The sequence below is a fragment of the Mobula hypostoma genome, chromosome 8 (assembly GCF_963921235.1).
Source record: "Mobula hypostoma chromosome 8, sMobHyp1.1, whole genome shotgun sequence".
NCBI classification, from domain to species: domain Eukaryota; kingdom Metazoa; phylum Chordata; class Chondrichthyes; order Myliobatiformes; family Myliobatidae; genus Mobula; species Mobula hypostoma.
In genome coordinates this window covers 116754756-116771605 of record NC_086104.1, presented here as the reverse complement: position 1 = coordinate 116771605, position 16850 = coordinate 116754756, and the positions used below count along the sequence as shown (strand labels likewise).

General features: G+C 48.5%; 1 long non-coding RNA gene across 2 annotated transcripts in view; it reads left to right on the top strand.

The window, feature by feature from the left end:
• The first annotated feature begins 5285 nt into the window (after positions 1-5285).
• LOC134350874 (uncharacterized) overlaps positions 5286-16850 on the top strand; it is an 86448-nt gene continuing 74883 nt past the window's right edge. For both annotated transcript variants that reach the window (XR_010019020.1, XR_010019021.1), the window contains exon 1: positions 5286-6465. This is a non-coding gene — a long non-coding RNA (uncharacterized LOC134350874). The remainder of the gene's footprint in view (positions 6466-16850) is intronic.

Sequence of the window (16850 nt, the reverse complement as noted above, 5' to 3'; positions counted from 1 at the left end):
TGGGTTCCTCCCTCTCACAGAGAGCAGGGGAGAGGCAGAGTTCAACATTCCTGCCATGGTGCAGTGCTCCCTTCTTCTACGTCCTTCCCACAGTGCAAACATCTGCGACCCTCACCACCTGAACGGGAATGGTCAGTGGTGAAGCAGCCAGGTCGAGGACTCTGACCTGCGGCTCCATGCAGTTGTGTCCCGGGACTGAGGCACTGACCTTCCCTCTGCTATCCTCCGCCCTGTCTAGGCCTCCACTGCCGTCTACTGACCAAAGCGACAGAATCAGAATAGGTTTATTTTCACTGACATATGTCGTGAGATTTGTTGCTTGTCGCAGCAATCCACTGCAGGAGATGAGAATATTATTAGTTGCCATAAACTATATATAAAAAATCAACACTACAGGCAGAGGGTAAAGCAGTGAGAAACTATTAATGGCTTCATGGATATTCAGAAATTTAAACACAGAGGGGAATATCTGTCCTTGAAGCATTGGGTGGAGGTCTCTAAGTTCCTGCACATCATTCCTGAATATAGTAATAAGAAGGGGCATGTCTCACATTGCAAGGTTCCTTAATAATGGATGGAGGGAGAGAGTGAGGAGGGAAAAGGGAGCGAGGGGGAAGCAACGGCAGAGAGTGGGAGGGAGAGAGCAAGTGGAAGAACAAAAAGGGAAGAGGAGAGCAAGGTGGGGCTGAGAGAGCGGGACAGAAAATATGGAGGAGACAGAGGAAGATGAAGGGTTAGGGAGAGAGATAAAGGAAACCAGAGGGAAAGGGAGGGAGGAAAGACAGAGAGAGAAGAGAGGGAGAGGTAGAGATGGCTATAGGCGATATGGAGGGAGAAGGGTGGAGATAGGGAGGAGAGAGGGAGGTAGGGGAATGAGAGAATGAGAGTGAAGATGAAGAGAGAGGGGACTGGTACAGAAGAAAAGAGTGCAAGAGGGCAGAGTGAAGATGGGGAGGAGTGGAGAGACAGAAAGAGAGGGAGGGATGGACAGGGAACGAGTGGTGGAAGGGGAAAGCGAGGGACATCCAGAGATGGGGAAAGAATGGGAGAGAGTATGGACAGAGAGAAGGGGTGGAAAGAGAGAAAGAGAGGGGAGGGAGCAGGGGGGAAAACATTGGAGAAAAGAAACGAGACAGAAAGAAGGCAAGAGTGAGGTGAGGGAGAGAGTGTGTGGAAAGAAATATGCGGAGAGAAGGAATGATAGAGAAAGGAAGAAAGAAGGAGACAGAGGATGAGGGAGCGTTTTCAATGGTGAGAGAGAGATGGAGAGAAAAAGGAAGATGAGATGCTGTTCTGCTATTTCCAGCTCTCTCTCTCTCTCTTACCCTCTCAGAGCAATGGGGAGGACATTACTGACACTGAGGAACCTAGCCCTCATGGTTACATCACCACCAAATTATTACAGGCATGGAAAGAAAAGTATTGCGTCCTGCACATTGGCAACGAATTAAGTGGAAAGGAACTGGCAGTGAAAGAGTTACTGGGCACTGAATGCTTCACAAAACAAAGCACAGGGGAGGCTCAGACACGAGGAAATCTGCAGGTGCTGGAAATTCAAGCAACACACACAAAATGCTAGTAAACACAGCAGGCCAGGCAGCATCTATAGGAAGAGGTACAGTCGATGTTTCGGGCCGAGACCCTTAGTCAAGACTAACTGGAAGGAGAGATAGTAAGAGATTTGAAAGTGGGAGGGGGAGGGGGATATCTGAAATGATAGGAGAAGACAGGAGGGGGAGGGATGGAGTTAAGAGCTGGAAAGTTGATTGGCAAGAAGATACAAGGCTGGAGAAGGGGGCGGATCATGGGACGGGAGCCCTAGGGAGATAGAAAAGGGGAAGGGAGCATCAGAGGAAGATATAGTGAGAGGGACAGAAGGAGAAAAAAGATAGAGAAAGAAAGGGGGAAAAAATAATAATAAATAAATAAGGGATGGGGTAAGAAGGGGAGGAGGGGCATTAACGGAAATTAGAGAAGTCAATGTTCATTCCATCAAGGTGGTGGCTAACCAGATGGAAAATAAGGTGTTGTTCCTCCAACCTGAGTGTAGCTTCATTTTGACAGTCGAGGAAGGAGGCCATGGATAAACATATCAGAATTGGAATAGGATGTGGAATTGAAATGTGTGGCCACTGGGACATCCTGTTTTCTCTGGCGGACAGAGCACTGGTGTTCAGTAAAATGGTCTCCCAGTCTGCGTTAGGTCTCGCCAATATATGGAAGGCCGCATTGGGAGCACTGGATGTAGTATTTCACCCCAGCTGACTCACAGGTGAAGTGTTGCCTCACCTGTAAGGACTGTCTGGGGCCCTGAATGGTGGTGAGGGAGGAAGTGTAAGGGCAGGTGTAGCAGTTGTTCCGCTGGAAGAGGGAGTTTTGCACTGTGGGAGGGGCGTAGAGAAGGGACCTCTGCACTATGAGAGGGGTGGTGTGAAAGGACGCCGCGCTGTGTGAAAGGCGGTGAGGAGGGAGCACTGCGTTGTGTGAAGGGCAGTGACGAGAGAATCCTGCATTGTAGAAGGGAGCACTCCACGGTAGGAGGGGTGATAAGGAGGCAGAGCTACGTTGGAAAAGAGCAGTGAGCAGGGACTTCTGCGCTGGTATTCACATAGTGCAATAGAATCTCAAAATAGAAATGTTTACCAAACAGAGGGTCCAATTAAATATACCTGGATTTCTCCCACTCCAGAAAGCACAGTTCACCTTTACTTCCATGGCACAGTGATTCCTTCCTCCTTGTCTCCCCCCAATCCACCTCCCCCACCCCATCCCATCCCCACAGTGCAAACATCAACAGGGAAACGGACAGCGGTGAAGCAGCTGGGTCAAGGTCACTGTCCTGGGCCTGAGGCACTGACCTTCCACCCTCCACCCTCTGCCCATCCTGTGCCTCTGCTGCCATTTACTGGCCTGTCGCCACAATGAAGGTGATGAGTAGCAGAGTGTGCGTTTGTGAGAGGGAGGGAGGGAACGAAAGCGAGGAAGAAGAAGTAACAAGAAAAAAACGACAAAGGAAGGAGAGGGGAAGAGGCAGAGAGAACGATAGGAGAAAATCAGATATAGGTTTATTGTCACTGACCTATGTTGTAACACTTGTTTTATGACAACAGTATATGCAAGACATAAAATATTACTAGTTACCACGGGCAATATGAAAAAGTATAAATTAATAATGCAAAAAGATTGCAAACTTCGGAGTACTTATTCATGGGTTCGTGGACATTCAGAAATGTTATGGCAGAGGGTAGAACTGTCCCTGAAGTACTAAGGGTGGATCTTCGGGTTCCTGTACTTCATCCCTGAAGGTAGCAATGAAAAGAGGGCTTGTCTCGGATGGCGAGTGTTCTTAAGGATAAAGGGAGTGAGAGAGAACGAGTGGGAGGGAGGGAAAACAATGGAGGGAAAAGAAGAGAAAGGGAGAAGAGAGCACAGAGAGGGGGAAACAGAGAGTGAGTGCGAGAGAAAAAAGAAGAATTGAGAGGAGGAAAGACACGGAATGAAAGTGAGAAGATGAGGAAAATGGGACAAAGAGTCAAAAAGGAGGAAAAGTGGAAAGCAGGGGGAGAGAGAGGGATGGAGTTGGAGAGTGGACAAGGAGAAAAGAAGGGGGAGAGAATGGGAGAGAGAGGGTGTGGGTTGAGATGGAGATAGAGCACGGGAGCAGAGAGATGGTGAGGGAGAGAGAGATTGGGGAAGGAGGAAGTGTCATGGTCCGGTCTGGTAAAGCCACATTCCGGTTCGCGGTCCGGTCCATCAATCCGTATGCTGGGTTTTCCCTGTTTTATCCAGTTCCATTGGGCTCCTTAATCGAGGCACCTGATTCTAGTTTCGGGTTGGCTTCATAAATAGCTTCGTGAGTCAGCTTCTTCTGCTGGACAATTCCCTTCCCCTCCCCATCTGAATCCCTGATGGTTCACATATGCAGTTTACCTCAGCAAGTATCCTCGACAGTCATCCCGGCCCTGGGTCCTAGAAAGCATCCCGGCCCTGTGCTCAGAGAAGGAGTCCCAGCTCTGTACCCAACAGCCTAACTGAGCCAAGTCCAAGAGTCGAGCCTAGCCTAGTTCTAGAGCAGAGTCCTGTACTGGAGTTCCTCGCTCAGCCCAGGATTCCCTCGCCAGGCCATGTAGATGGGAATGTTATGGTATAAGTAATAGGTACGGTCCCAGTGGAGACGTCTCTGTCATTGTATAATGTCCTTGTACAGTACAGGTGGGGATGGTTCTATCACTATTTTGTATTGAACTACAGTGTCGGTGGGGATGTGTCTGTCACTGTATGACATTAGGATACAGTACCAATGGGGACAGGTCTTTCTCTGTATAACTCTGTTGCACAGTGGGGCTATCAGTATCTAATTGAACACCAGTTTCCGTATAATAGCAGGGTACAGCAGACATGGCGATGGATCTGTCATTGTATATCATTGGGGCAGAGGACTGGAAGGAATGTGTCTGCCCCTGTGTAACCCAGGGTTCAGTAAAGCTGTGGACTGGTGTGACATTGTATTACTGCAGGGTACAGTACTAATAGGGACGTGGCTGTCACTGTATACCACCAGGGTACAGTACCAGAGGGGACTTGTCATTTACTGTAAAACTCTGTGGTGGAGCACTGGAGGGGATTGTTCTGTCACTGTATAAGACTGGAGAACAATCTGGGAAGGGATGGTTCTTTCCCTGTAAAACAGCAAGGTAGAATACCAGTGCAGATATGTCTGTCACTATATAAAACTCAGGTACAGTACCAGTGCAGGAGTGTCTGTCACTGCATGACATCAGGATACTGTGACAGTGGGAGCATGTCTCTCACTGTATAATGCTGTGGTATAGTGTCAAAGGGGGTGGGGTTATCACTCAATACACCAGGCTACATTACCAGTAGGGGCATGTCTACCTTTGTATATACCAGGGTACAGTATCAGTAGGGATTTGTCTATCACTATATACAGCAGGGTATGTACAACTAGGGATGTGTCTATCAGTTTATACAACAGGCTGCAGTATCAGTAGCATGACTCTGTCACTGTATACACTAGGTACCATGCCAGTTGGGATGTATCTATCACTGTATACAGCAGGGTACTGTACTAGTAGGGACGTGTGTATCTGTTGTTACGTACCCCGTAACTGGGTTGCCAAACCAGCAGAAATGGATCACTCAGTTGGAGTCTGGAGTACTAGAACTAAGAAAGTTTTATTAAAGAAACAAGCAACACAGTAATCGAAAGGATAATAAATGCAACAATTCAGTGATGATAAACACACATGTGCACAGAAGTAAGATAACAGCATCAATCAAGCTCTATCGTTGTCTAGGGGTAAATGACCAATTTCAAAATTACTCAAAGTTCAGTCCAGTTAGTAGTTCAGTTCGCAGTAATCATTGCCATGGCGGTGGACAACGTGGGGGAAGAGAGACATAGAACAGGAACAACTGATCATTCAGAACGGCTTCACTCACAGACCAGCAAGATGGCTCACAGACCAGCAAGATGGCTCACAAACAGCTTTTGGGCAGGTCCTTGGTGATGTCACCTGAGGTCACCGACTGTGACCCCTCCTCCAGATGCGGTCGATCCTCTGCAGTGAACCCGGCACCCAGGCAAGGGCGGACACACACCGGGTTCCCGCTGATCGTACCTTTCCACCCTTGTCGTTGTCTGGTACTTCTCACCCACTCGTGAGAAGCGCACCGCTTCCAGGGTCTCGTTACCTCGGGTGGCGTGTGTGTCTGTCTTAGCGAACCTGTCCCTTTTTATCCCCCTGCTGGGGTATCGCCTGTCCATCACTTCAAACAGTTCAGGGTTCAAAGGGGGGAGCCGCTCCAGACAGCTCTCTCTCCCACATCCCTTCATTACACATCTCCAGACGCTGCTCCATTGTTCCTTATCTCTCCTTCCCCTGAGGGCAGGTAGCAGACCAACTGCTGATGCCACTGATGCTAGCCCAGGCCAGCAAACATCTTAATTTTATGTGTATTCTCGTAACACTGTGGTACAAAATCAGGGGGGATTGATATGTCACTGTACCACACCACAGTATCTAAAGGTGGGGATGAGTTTCTGACTGTAGAACATGAGGGGACAATCCAGCAGTGTATGGATCTTTTGCTGAAAAACACCCGGGTGCAATTTCTGTGGATATGGGAATGACACAGTATATGTAATAGGTGGGGAGTTCTCTGTCACTATATACCACCAGGGTACAGTACTGGAGAAGACTTGTCTATCGCTGTTCAACGCTGTGGTACAGCACTGGGGGTGATGGTTCTGTCATTGTATAACTGTGGGGAACAATCCTGGAAGTGATGTTTCTTTCACTGTACCACTACAAGGTAGAATACCAGTGGACACACATAGAAGTTTCTGGTGTACGCAGCAGACCAGGCAGCATCTCTAGGAAGAGATACAGTCGACGTTCCGGGCCCGAGATCCTTCGTCATGACGAACTGAAAGAAGAGCTGGTAAGAGATTTGAAAGTGGGAGGGTGAGGGGGAGATCCGAAATGATAGGAGAAGACAGGAGCGGGTGGGATGGAGCCAGGAGCTGGACGGTTGAATGGCAAAAGGAATATGAGAGGATCATGGGACAGGAGGCCTAGGGAGAAAGAAAAAGGGGAGGAGGGGAAAAAGCCCAGAAGATGGGCAAGGGGTATGGTGAGGGGGACAGAGGGAGAAAAAGGAGAGAGAGAAAAAGAATGTGAGTATATAAATTAATAACAGATGGGGTACGAGGGGGAGGTGGGGCATTAGCGGAAGTTGGAGAAGTCAATGTTCGTGCCATCAGGTTGGAGGCTACCCAGATGGAATAAAATGTGTTGGTCCTCCAACCTGAGTGTGGCTTCATCTTTACAGCAGAGGAGGCTATGGATAGACATATCAGAATGTGAATGGGACTTGGAATTAAAATGTGTGGCCACTGGGAGATCCTGCTTTCTCTGGCGAACAGAGTGTAGGTTTTCAGTGAAATGATCTTCCAGTCTGCATTGGGTCACGCTAATATATAGAAGGCACATCGTGAGCACCGGATGCAGTATATCACCCCAGCCAACTCACAGGTGAAGTGTCAACTCACTCCCTTGTCTATTCGTTCCCCCCATCCCTCCCCACCGATCTCCCTCATGGCACTTATCCTTGTAAGCGGAAGAAGTGCTACACGTGCCCTTACACTTCCTCCCTTACCACCATTCAGGGCCCCAGACAGTCCTTCCAGGTGAGGTACAGTACTAGTGAGGTCAGGCCTATCACTGTCTCACAATGTGATACAGTACCAGTGGGGACAGGTGTGTCACTGTATAACACCAGCATATGGTTCCAGAGGGGATGGGTCCATCACTGTATTACCCAGGAGCACTGTACCAGTGGGTATTCGTCAGTTATTGTATAACACTGGGGTATGGTACCAGTGGTGATGGGTGCAATACTGGTGAGAATCAGTCTGTCACTGTATACCACTGCAGTAGCAGTGGGGACGTGTCTGACACTGTACAACCCTGTGATACAGTACCAATGGGAATGGTCTATTATGATTTAACACCTGGATATAGCACAGTTTAGACAGGTGTGTTACTCTATAACACCAGGATATGCTACCAATAGAGACAGGCCTGTCACTGTGTAACACCTCTGCATATTACTTGTGGGGATCTTTCTCTCACTGTATATCTAATGAATACTGTAGCAGTCCGGACGTGACCATGTCATTGTATGACATCGGGGTACAGTACCAGTGGGGATGGTTCTGTCACTATATAACACAGGGGTACAGTACCGGTGTGGATCAGTCTGTCACTTTAGAACATAGGGTGCAGTACCAGTGGGGACACCCTGTCACTGTATACCACTGGGTTACGATACCAGCCAGGATGGGTCTGTCACAGTATAATTCAGAGGTACTGTACCAATGGGGAACAGTCAGTTACTGTGTAACATTGAAGTATGGTATCAGTGGGGATGTGTCTGTCACTGCATAACTCAGGAGTACAGTACTGATGGTGACATGCCTGCCACAGTATAACTCGGTGGTACAGTACCTGTGGGGATGACTCTCTCATAACACTATTGATCACCGGGGTACAGTACCAGTGAGCATGGGTCTATTACTAACACCAGGGTAATGTACCAGTGGCGATAGGTCTATCAACATCTAATACCATGTACAGTAGCACTGGGGATGGGCCTGTCACTGTATAACACTGGAGTACAGTGCCAGTGAGGTGTGTCTAGCACTGTTTAACACCAGGCTCCAGTAATACTTGAGATGAGACTATCACCTTATAACTGACGGGTATGATGTTAGTGGACACTTGGCTGTTACTGTTTAACACTGGGGTATGGTACCGGTTATTGAAAAGTCTGTCAGTGTGTAACAAAGGATACAGTCCCACTTGATTGTGTCCATCACTGTATAACTAATTGGCATGGTACCAGAGGGGAAGTGTCTGTCATAATACAATACTGGAGCACAGGACCAGTGGGGATGAGTCTATCACTGTATTACAGCAGGGTACAGTACCATTCAGGATGTCTCTGTCACTGTATAACAGCAGGGTACAGTACCAGTGGGGATGGGTCTGGCAAAGTATAACACTGGGGTACAGTACCAGTGGGAATGGGTCTGTCACTGTACAACACAGGGATACAGTGCCAGTGGGGACAGGTCTGGCACAGTATAACACTGGGGTACAGTACAAGTGGGGTTGGGTCTGGCACAGTATAACACTGGGGTACAGTACCAGTGGGAATGGGTCTGTCACTGTACAACACAGGGATACAGTACCAGTGGAGACAGGTCTGGCACAGTATAACACTGGGGTACAGAATCAGTAGGGACAGGTCTGGCACAGTATCGCACCGCAGTACAGTAATAGTTAGGATTGGACTATCACATTATAACTAACGTGTATGATACTAGTGGAGATGTGCCTGCCGCTGTATAACACTGTAATATAGTACCAGTGGGGATAGGTCTGCACTCTATAACAATGGGGTACAGTACCAGTTTCAGACCAGTCTGTCACTGTATAACAGAGGGTACACTCCCATTTGTATATGTCTGTCACCGTATAACTAATGGGCACAGTACCAGTGGGGATTGGTCTGTCACTGTATAACTAATGGGCACAGTACCAGTGGGGATTGGTCTGTCACTGTATAACTAATGGGCACAGTACAGGTGGGGATTGGTCTGTCACCGTATAACACCAGGGTATAGTACTGGTGGGGATAAGTCTATCACTGTATAACACCAGGGTGCAGTACCATTGGGGACGTGTCTGTCACAATGGGAAGTGGAATTAAAAATGGGTGACCACTGGGAGATCCCTCTTGTTCTGGCTTACGGAGTGTAGTTGCTCGGTGAAGCAGTCTCCCAATCTGCATGGGGTCTCACCAATATACAAGAGACCACACCAGGAGCACCAAACACAGTATATGACTTCAACACACTGGCTGGTGAAGTGTCACCTCACTTGTCAGGACTAATTGGGGACCTGAATAGTAGTGAGGGAGGAGGTATAGGGGGCACTTGTTCCACTTGCAAGGGTAAGTACCAGGAGGAAGATCAGTGGGGAGGGGTGAATAGACAAGGGAGTCGCGTAGGGAGCAATCCCTGTGGAAAGCAGAAAGTAGGGGGGAGGGAAAGATGTGCTTGGTGGTGGGATCCAGTTTGGAAATGGCATAAGTTTCGGAGAATTATCTGCTGGACACGAAGACTGGTGGGTAGTAGGTGGGGACAAGAGGAACCCTATCCCTCGGAGGGTGGCAGGAGGATGGGTGAGAGCAGATGAGCGTGAAATGGAAGAGATGCAGCTGAGGGCAGTGTTAAGTGGAGAAAGGGAAGCCCCTTTCTTTGAAAAAGGAGGACATCTCCTCCATCCTAGAATGAAAAGCCTCATCCTGAGAGCAGATGCAGCAGAGATGGAGGAACTGAGAGAAGGGGATGGTGTTTTTACAAGTAGCAGGGTGAAACGAGGAACAGTCACGGTAGCTGTGAGAGTCTGTTGGTGGATAAGCTGTCTCCAGAGATACAGTCTGTTAGATCGAGAAAGGGTAGGGAAGTGTCGGAAATGAACCAGGTGAATTTGAGGGCGGGGTGGAAGTTGGAGGCAAAGTCGATGAAAAGGACAAGTTCAGCACAGGTTCAGGAAGCAGCACCAGTGCAGTCATCGATGTAGCATAGGAAAAGTGAGGGATAGTTACCGGTGTAGTGTTGGAATATAGACTGTACCACGAAGCCAGCAAACAGGCAGACATTGCTGGGACCCATGCAAGTGCCCATGGCCAGCCCTTTTGTTTGAAGGAAATGGGAGGAGTCAAAGGAGAAATTATTTCTAGTGAGGACAATTTCCGCGAGGCAGAGGAGAGTGGTGCTAGAGGGAAACCGGTTAGGCCTGCTGTAATACCTGTGTACATTATCGATGGGGACGGTTCTGTCACTGTATATCTAATGGGTACTGTACCAGTGAGGATCGGTCTCTCACTCTGTAATACTGGAATATGTTACCAGTGTAGATTGGTCTGTCATTGTATCACACTGGAGTACAGTACAGGTGAGGATAGACTTGTCACTGTATCACACTGGGGTACAGTATCAGTTGGGTTGGGTCTGTCATTGTATAAATTCAAGGTACGTTACCAGTGAAGATTGCCCTGTCACTGTATTAACCTGTTCACATTATCAGTGGGGACTGTTCTGTCACTGTATATCTAATGGCTACTGTACCGACCAGAACGTGTCTGTCACCGCATAACACTGGGTACAGTACCAGTGGGGATGTGTCTGCCCCTGTATAACACCAGATTTGAGCACCACTAGGGACAGATATCTCACCGTATAACACCAGAGGAGATTGGTTCTATCGCTGTACCGGTTACAGCGGGTACAGTAGGGGTTGGATGGGACTGTCACTGTATAACTAATGAGTATGGAACCAGAGGGGAAATGTGTGACTGAATAATATTGTGGTACAGTACCCACGGAGATGATTCTTCGATTGTATAAATTCAGGGTACATTACCTGTGGGGACAGCTCTGTCACAGTATCACACCTGAGTACATTACAGGTAGGGATATTCCTGTCACTGTGTATATAATTGGTATGGTACTGGTGTGGTCATGTCTGCCAGTATATCATAACAGGGTTCAGGCAACACACATCAAAGTTGCTGGTGAACACAGCAGGCCAGGCAGCATCTCTAGGAAGAGATACAGTTGACGTTTCAGGCAGAGACCCTTCGTCAGGACTAAGGGTTAGTAAGAGATTTGAAAGTGGGAGGGGGATGGGGAGATCCAAAATGGTAGGAGAATACAGGAGGGGGAGGGATGGAGCCAAGAGCTGGACAGGTGATTGGCAAAGGGGATATGAGAGGATCATGGGACAGGAGGCCCAGGGAGAAAGTCGGGGGTAGGGGGGGGGAACCCAGAGGATGGGCAAGGGGTATAGTCAGAGGGACAGAGGGAGAAAAAGAGTGAGAGAAAGAATGTGTGTATAAAAATAAATAATGGATGGGGTACGAGCGGGAGGTGGGGCATTAGCGGAAGTTTGAGAAGTCAATGTTCATGCCATCAGGTTGGAGGCTACCCAGATGGAATATAAGGTGTTGTTCCTCCAACCTGAGTGTGGCTTCATCTTTACAGTAGAGGAGGCCGTGGATAGACATGTCAGAATGGGAATGGGATGTGGAATGAAAATGTGTGGCCACTTGGAGATCCTGCTTTCTCTGGCGGACAGAGCAGAGGTGTTCAGTGAAATGATCTCCCAGTCAGCGTCGGGTCTCGCCAGTATATAGAAGGCCACATTGGGAGCACCGGACGCAGTATATCACCCCAGCCGACTCACCGGTGAAGTGTCACCTCACCTGGAAGGACTGTCTGGGGCCCTGAATGGTGGTAAGGGAGGAAGTGTAAGGGCATGTGTAGCACTTGTTCCGCTTACAAGGATAAGTGCCAGGAGAGAGATCAGTAGGGAGGGATGGGGGGTACGAATGGACAAGGGAGTCGCGTAGGGAGTGATCCATGCGGAAAGCAGAGATAGTAGGGGCGGGAAAGATGTGCTTAGTGGTGGGATCCCGTTGGAGGTGGCGGAAGTTATGGAGAATAATATGTTGGACCTGGAGGCTGGTGGGGTGGTAGGTGAGGACCAGGGGAACCCTATTCCTATTGGGGTGGCGGGAGGATGGAGTGAGAGCAGCTGTGCGTGAAATGGGGGAGATGCGTTTGAGAGCAGAGTTGATGGTGGAAAAAGGGAAGCCCCTTTCTTTAAAAAAGGAGGACATCTCCCTTGTCCTGGAATGAAAAGCCTCACCCTGAGAGCAGATGCGGTGGAGACGGAGCAATTGCGTGAAGGAGATGGCATTTTTGCAAGAGGCAGGGTGAGAAGAGGAATAGTCCAGATAGCTGTGAGAGTCAGTAGGCTTATAGTAGACATCAGTGGATAAGCTGTCTCCAGAGATAGAGACAGAAAGATCTAGAAAGGGGAGGGAGGTGTCGGAAATGGACCAGGTAAACTTGAGGGCAGGGTTTAAGTTGGAGGCAAAGTTAATAAAGTCAATGAGCTCGGCATACATGCAGGAAGCAGCACCAATGCAGTCATTGATGTAACGAAGGAAAAGTGGGGGACAGATACCAGAGTAGGATGAGATGATGACCACTGGGAAATCCCACTTTTTCTGGTGGATAGAGTATAGGTGCTTGGCGAAACAGTCTCCCCATCTACGTCAGGTCTCACCATTACACTGGGAGCACTGGATACAGTAGATAACCACAACAGATTCATAAGTGAAGTGTTACCTCACCTGGAAGGATTGCTTTGGGCTCTCAGTTGTAGTGAGGGAGGGCGTGTAGGGACTGATGTTGCACTTGTTCTTCTTGCAAGGATAAGTACCAGGAGGGGGGTGATTTGGAAGGGATGAATGGATAAGGAAATAGCAAAGGGAGTGATCCCTGTGAAAGCTGAAAGTTGGAGAGGGGGTGAGGGTTTGGGAAAGCTGTGCTTGATGGTGGGATCCTGTTAGAGATGGCAGAATTCAAGGATAATTATGTGATGGACACGGAGGTTTGTGTGATTTTAGATGAGGATGAGGAACCCTTGCAAGGATACATACCAGAAGGGACCTTTCCAACATGTCAGTCCATGGCCTCCTGTACTGCTGTGATGAGGTCACACTCAGGATTGAGGAGGACTACCTCACATTCCATCTCAGTAGCCTCCAACTTGATAACATGAACTTCGATTTTTCGAATGTCTGATAATTGCAACCACCCTTCACCATTACCCATTCCCATTTCCCTCTCTCACTTTATCTCCTTACCTGCCCATCGCATCCCTCCAGTGATCCTCCCCCTTCCCTTTCTTCCATGCCTTTCCAGCCTCTCCCATCAGATTCCCCTTTCTCCAGCCCTTTATCTCATTCACCAAACAACTTCCCAGCTCCTTACTCCACCACTCCCCCTCTCCCGCTCTCACCTATCACCTACTGTTTTATATTTCTTCCTCCCCTTCCCCAACATTCTCGTCTCTTTTTTCAGGTCCTGATGAAGCGTCTTGGTCCAAAATATTGATTGCTTACTGATCTCCATTAATTCTGTATTCCTCCAGCATCTTGTATGCATTGCTTTGATTTCCAGCATCTGCAGATTTTATTTTTGTTAATGGAAATGAACAGATAGTCAGTATTTCATGCAGAGGCCCTTCTCCGGGACTGAGAAGGAAGGGGGAAGATGCTAGAATAAAAAAAAGTGGGGTATGGGAAGGAGCCCAGCAGAAAGGTGATAAGTGAAGCCAGGTGGGTCGTATAGGTCAAGTTCTGGAGAAGAATGAATCTGTTAGGAGAGAACAGTGGACCTTAGGATAAAGGGAGGAAGGAAGTTATAGGTGATTGAGCAAAACTAAAACGTCATCATGCAAAATAGAGATAGTGTGGGTGGGGTGTGGGCAGGGAGGCAGGCAAAATATGCTTACCAGAAGGAAAATGAATATTCATGCAACATGATAGCAAGCTCCCCAGACAAAATATAAGGTGTTGCTCCAAATCCCAGAGGGTGGCCCTGGACTGACACTTTGGAATGGGACTTAGAGGAGGCCGCATCGGTAGCACCGGACACAACAGACAACCCCAGCAGATCCACAGGTGACATGTTGCCTTACCTGGAAGGATTGTCTTTGGCCCTAAATGGAGGTGAGGGAGGTAGTGTATGGGCACATGCAGGGATTACTGCCAGGAGGGATATTAGTGGGGAGGGATGAATGGACAAGGGAATGACAGAGGGAAGGATCTCTGTGGAAAGTGGAGGGTTAGTGGGGGGGTGGATGGAGATAAATTCGTCAGAATGTTGACACTCAGGAACTTGCAGCTGCTGACCCCTCAATAAGGACTGGCGTGCGTCCTCCTGATTTCCCCTCAGCTGACCACACTTCAGAGCAATGGAGGGAGGTGGGTGTGATCTTAAACACACTGAGAAACCTGGCCTCTTGCCTTCACAGATATATCCCTCTCAAATTATTCCAGGTAATGAAAGGATCTTGCAATTTGGGAAGGAGTTAAGTGGAAAGGAACTGGCAGTGAAAGGGTTACTGGGGACTGAGAGCTTCACAACACAAAGCACAAGGGCCGACAGCAGACTGGAGTGTATAGTAAGGATGTGTAGAAGGTTGAAGACAATGACATACAGCACTCCATTGAACGGATGGGTGATAAAGAGGGGGCACACTGCTGTGGAAGGAGCTTAGAGGACTGTTGATACACACTACAATAGGAATCTCAATCATTTACAAACCTCCGGATCCAATTTCATCTGCCTGGGTTCCTCCCTCTCACAGAGAGCAGGGGAGAGGCAGAGTTCAACATTCCTGCCATGGTGTAGTGCTCCCTTCTTCTACGTCCTTCCCACAGTGCAAACATCTGCGACCCTCACCACCTGAACGGGAATGGTCAGTGGTGAAGCAGCCAGGTCGAGGACTCTGCCCTGCGGCTCCATGCAGTTGTGTCCCGGGACTGAGGCACTGATCTTCCCTCTGCTATCCTCTGCCCATTCTCGGCCTCTGCTGCCGTCTACTGACTAAAGAGACAGAATCAGAATAGGTTTATTTTCACTGACATATGTCGTGAGATTTGTTGCTTGTCGCAGCAATCCACTGTAGGAGATGAGAATATTATTAGTTGCCATAAGCTATATATAAAAAATCAACACTACAGACAGAGAGTAAAGCACTGAGAAACTATTAATGGCTTCATGGACATTCAGAAATTTAAAGACAGAGGGGAAAATCTGTCCTTGAAGCATTGAGTGGGGGTCTCTCAGTTCCTGTACCTCATTCCTGAATATAGTAATGAGAAGGGGCATGTCTCACATTGCAAGGGTCCTTAATAATGGATGGAGGGAGAGAATGAGGAGGGAAATGGCAGAGAGGGGGAAGCAACAGCAGAGAGTGGGAGGAAGGGAGTGAGTGGAAGAACAAAAAAGGAAGAGGAGAGCAAGAAGAGCGGGTGAGACAGCGGGACAGAAAATATGGAGGAGATGGAGGAAGATGAAGGGTTAGGGAGAGAGATAAAGGAAACCAGAGGGAAAGGGAGGGAGGAAAGATAGAGAGAGAAGAGAGGGAGAGGTAGAGATGGTCATAGGCGATATGGAGGGTGAAGGGTGGAGATAGGGAGAAGAGAGGGAAGTCGGGGAATGAGAGAATGTGAGGGAAGATGAAGAGTCAGGGGACTGGTACAGAAGGAAAGAGTGCAAGAGGGCGGAGTGAAGATGGGAGAGGAGTGGAGAGAGAGAATGAGAGGGAGGGATGGTGAGGGAATGAGAGGTGGAAGGGGAAAGCGAGGGACATCCAGAGATGGGGGAAAGAATGGGAGAGAGTATGGACAGAGAGAAGCGGTGGAAAGAGAGAAAGAGAGGGGAGGGAGCAGGGGGGAAGACATTGGAGAAAAGAAATGAGACAGAAAGAAGGCAAGAGTGAGGTGAGGGAGAGAGTGTGTGGAAAGAAATATGGTGGAAAGAAGGAATGATAGAGAAAGGAAGAAAGAAGGAGACAGAGGATGAGGGAGAGTTTTCAATGGTGAGAGAGAAATGGAGAGAAAAAGAAAGATGAGATGCTGTTCTGCTATTTCCAGCTCTCTCTCTCTCTCTTGCTCTCTCAGAGCAATGGGGAGGACATTAAAGACACTGAGGAACCCAGCCCTCATGGTTACCTAGCCCCCACCACCAAATTATTACAGGCATGGAAAGAAAAGTATTGCATCCTGCACATTGGCAACGAATTAAGTGGAATGGAACTGGCAGTGAAAGGGTTACTGGGCAGTGAATGCTTCACAAATCAAAGCATGGGGGAGGCTCAGACACGAGGAAATCTGCAGATGCTGGAAATTCAAGCAACACACACAAAATGCTAGTAAACACAGCAGGCCAGGCAGCATCTATAGGAAGAGGTACCGTCGACGTTTCGGGCCGAGACCCTTAGTCAAGACTAACTGAAAGGAGAGATAGTAAGAGATTTGAATGTGGGAGGGGGAGGGGGAGATCTGAAATGATAGGAGAAGACAGGAGGGGGAGGAATGGAGCCAAGAGCTGGAAAGTTGATTGGCAAGAAGATACAAGGCTGGAGAAGCGGGAGGATCATGGGACGGGAGGCCTAGGGAGATAGAAAAGGGGAAGGGAGCATTAGAGGAAGATATAGTAAGAGGGGCAGAGGGAGAAAAAGGAGAAAGAAAGAAAGCGGGAAAAAATAATAATAAATAAATAAGGGGTGGGGTAAGAAGGGGAGGAGAGGCATTAATGGAAATTAGAGGAGTCAATGTTCATGCCATCAAGTTGGAGGCTACCCAGACGGAATATAAGGTGTTGTTCCTCTAAC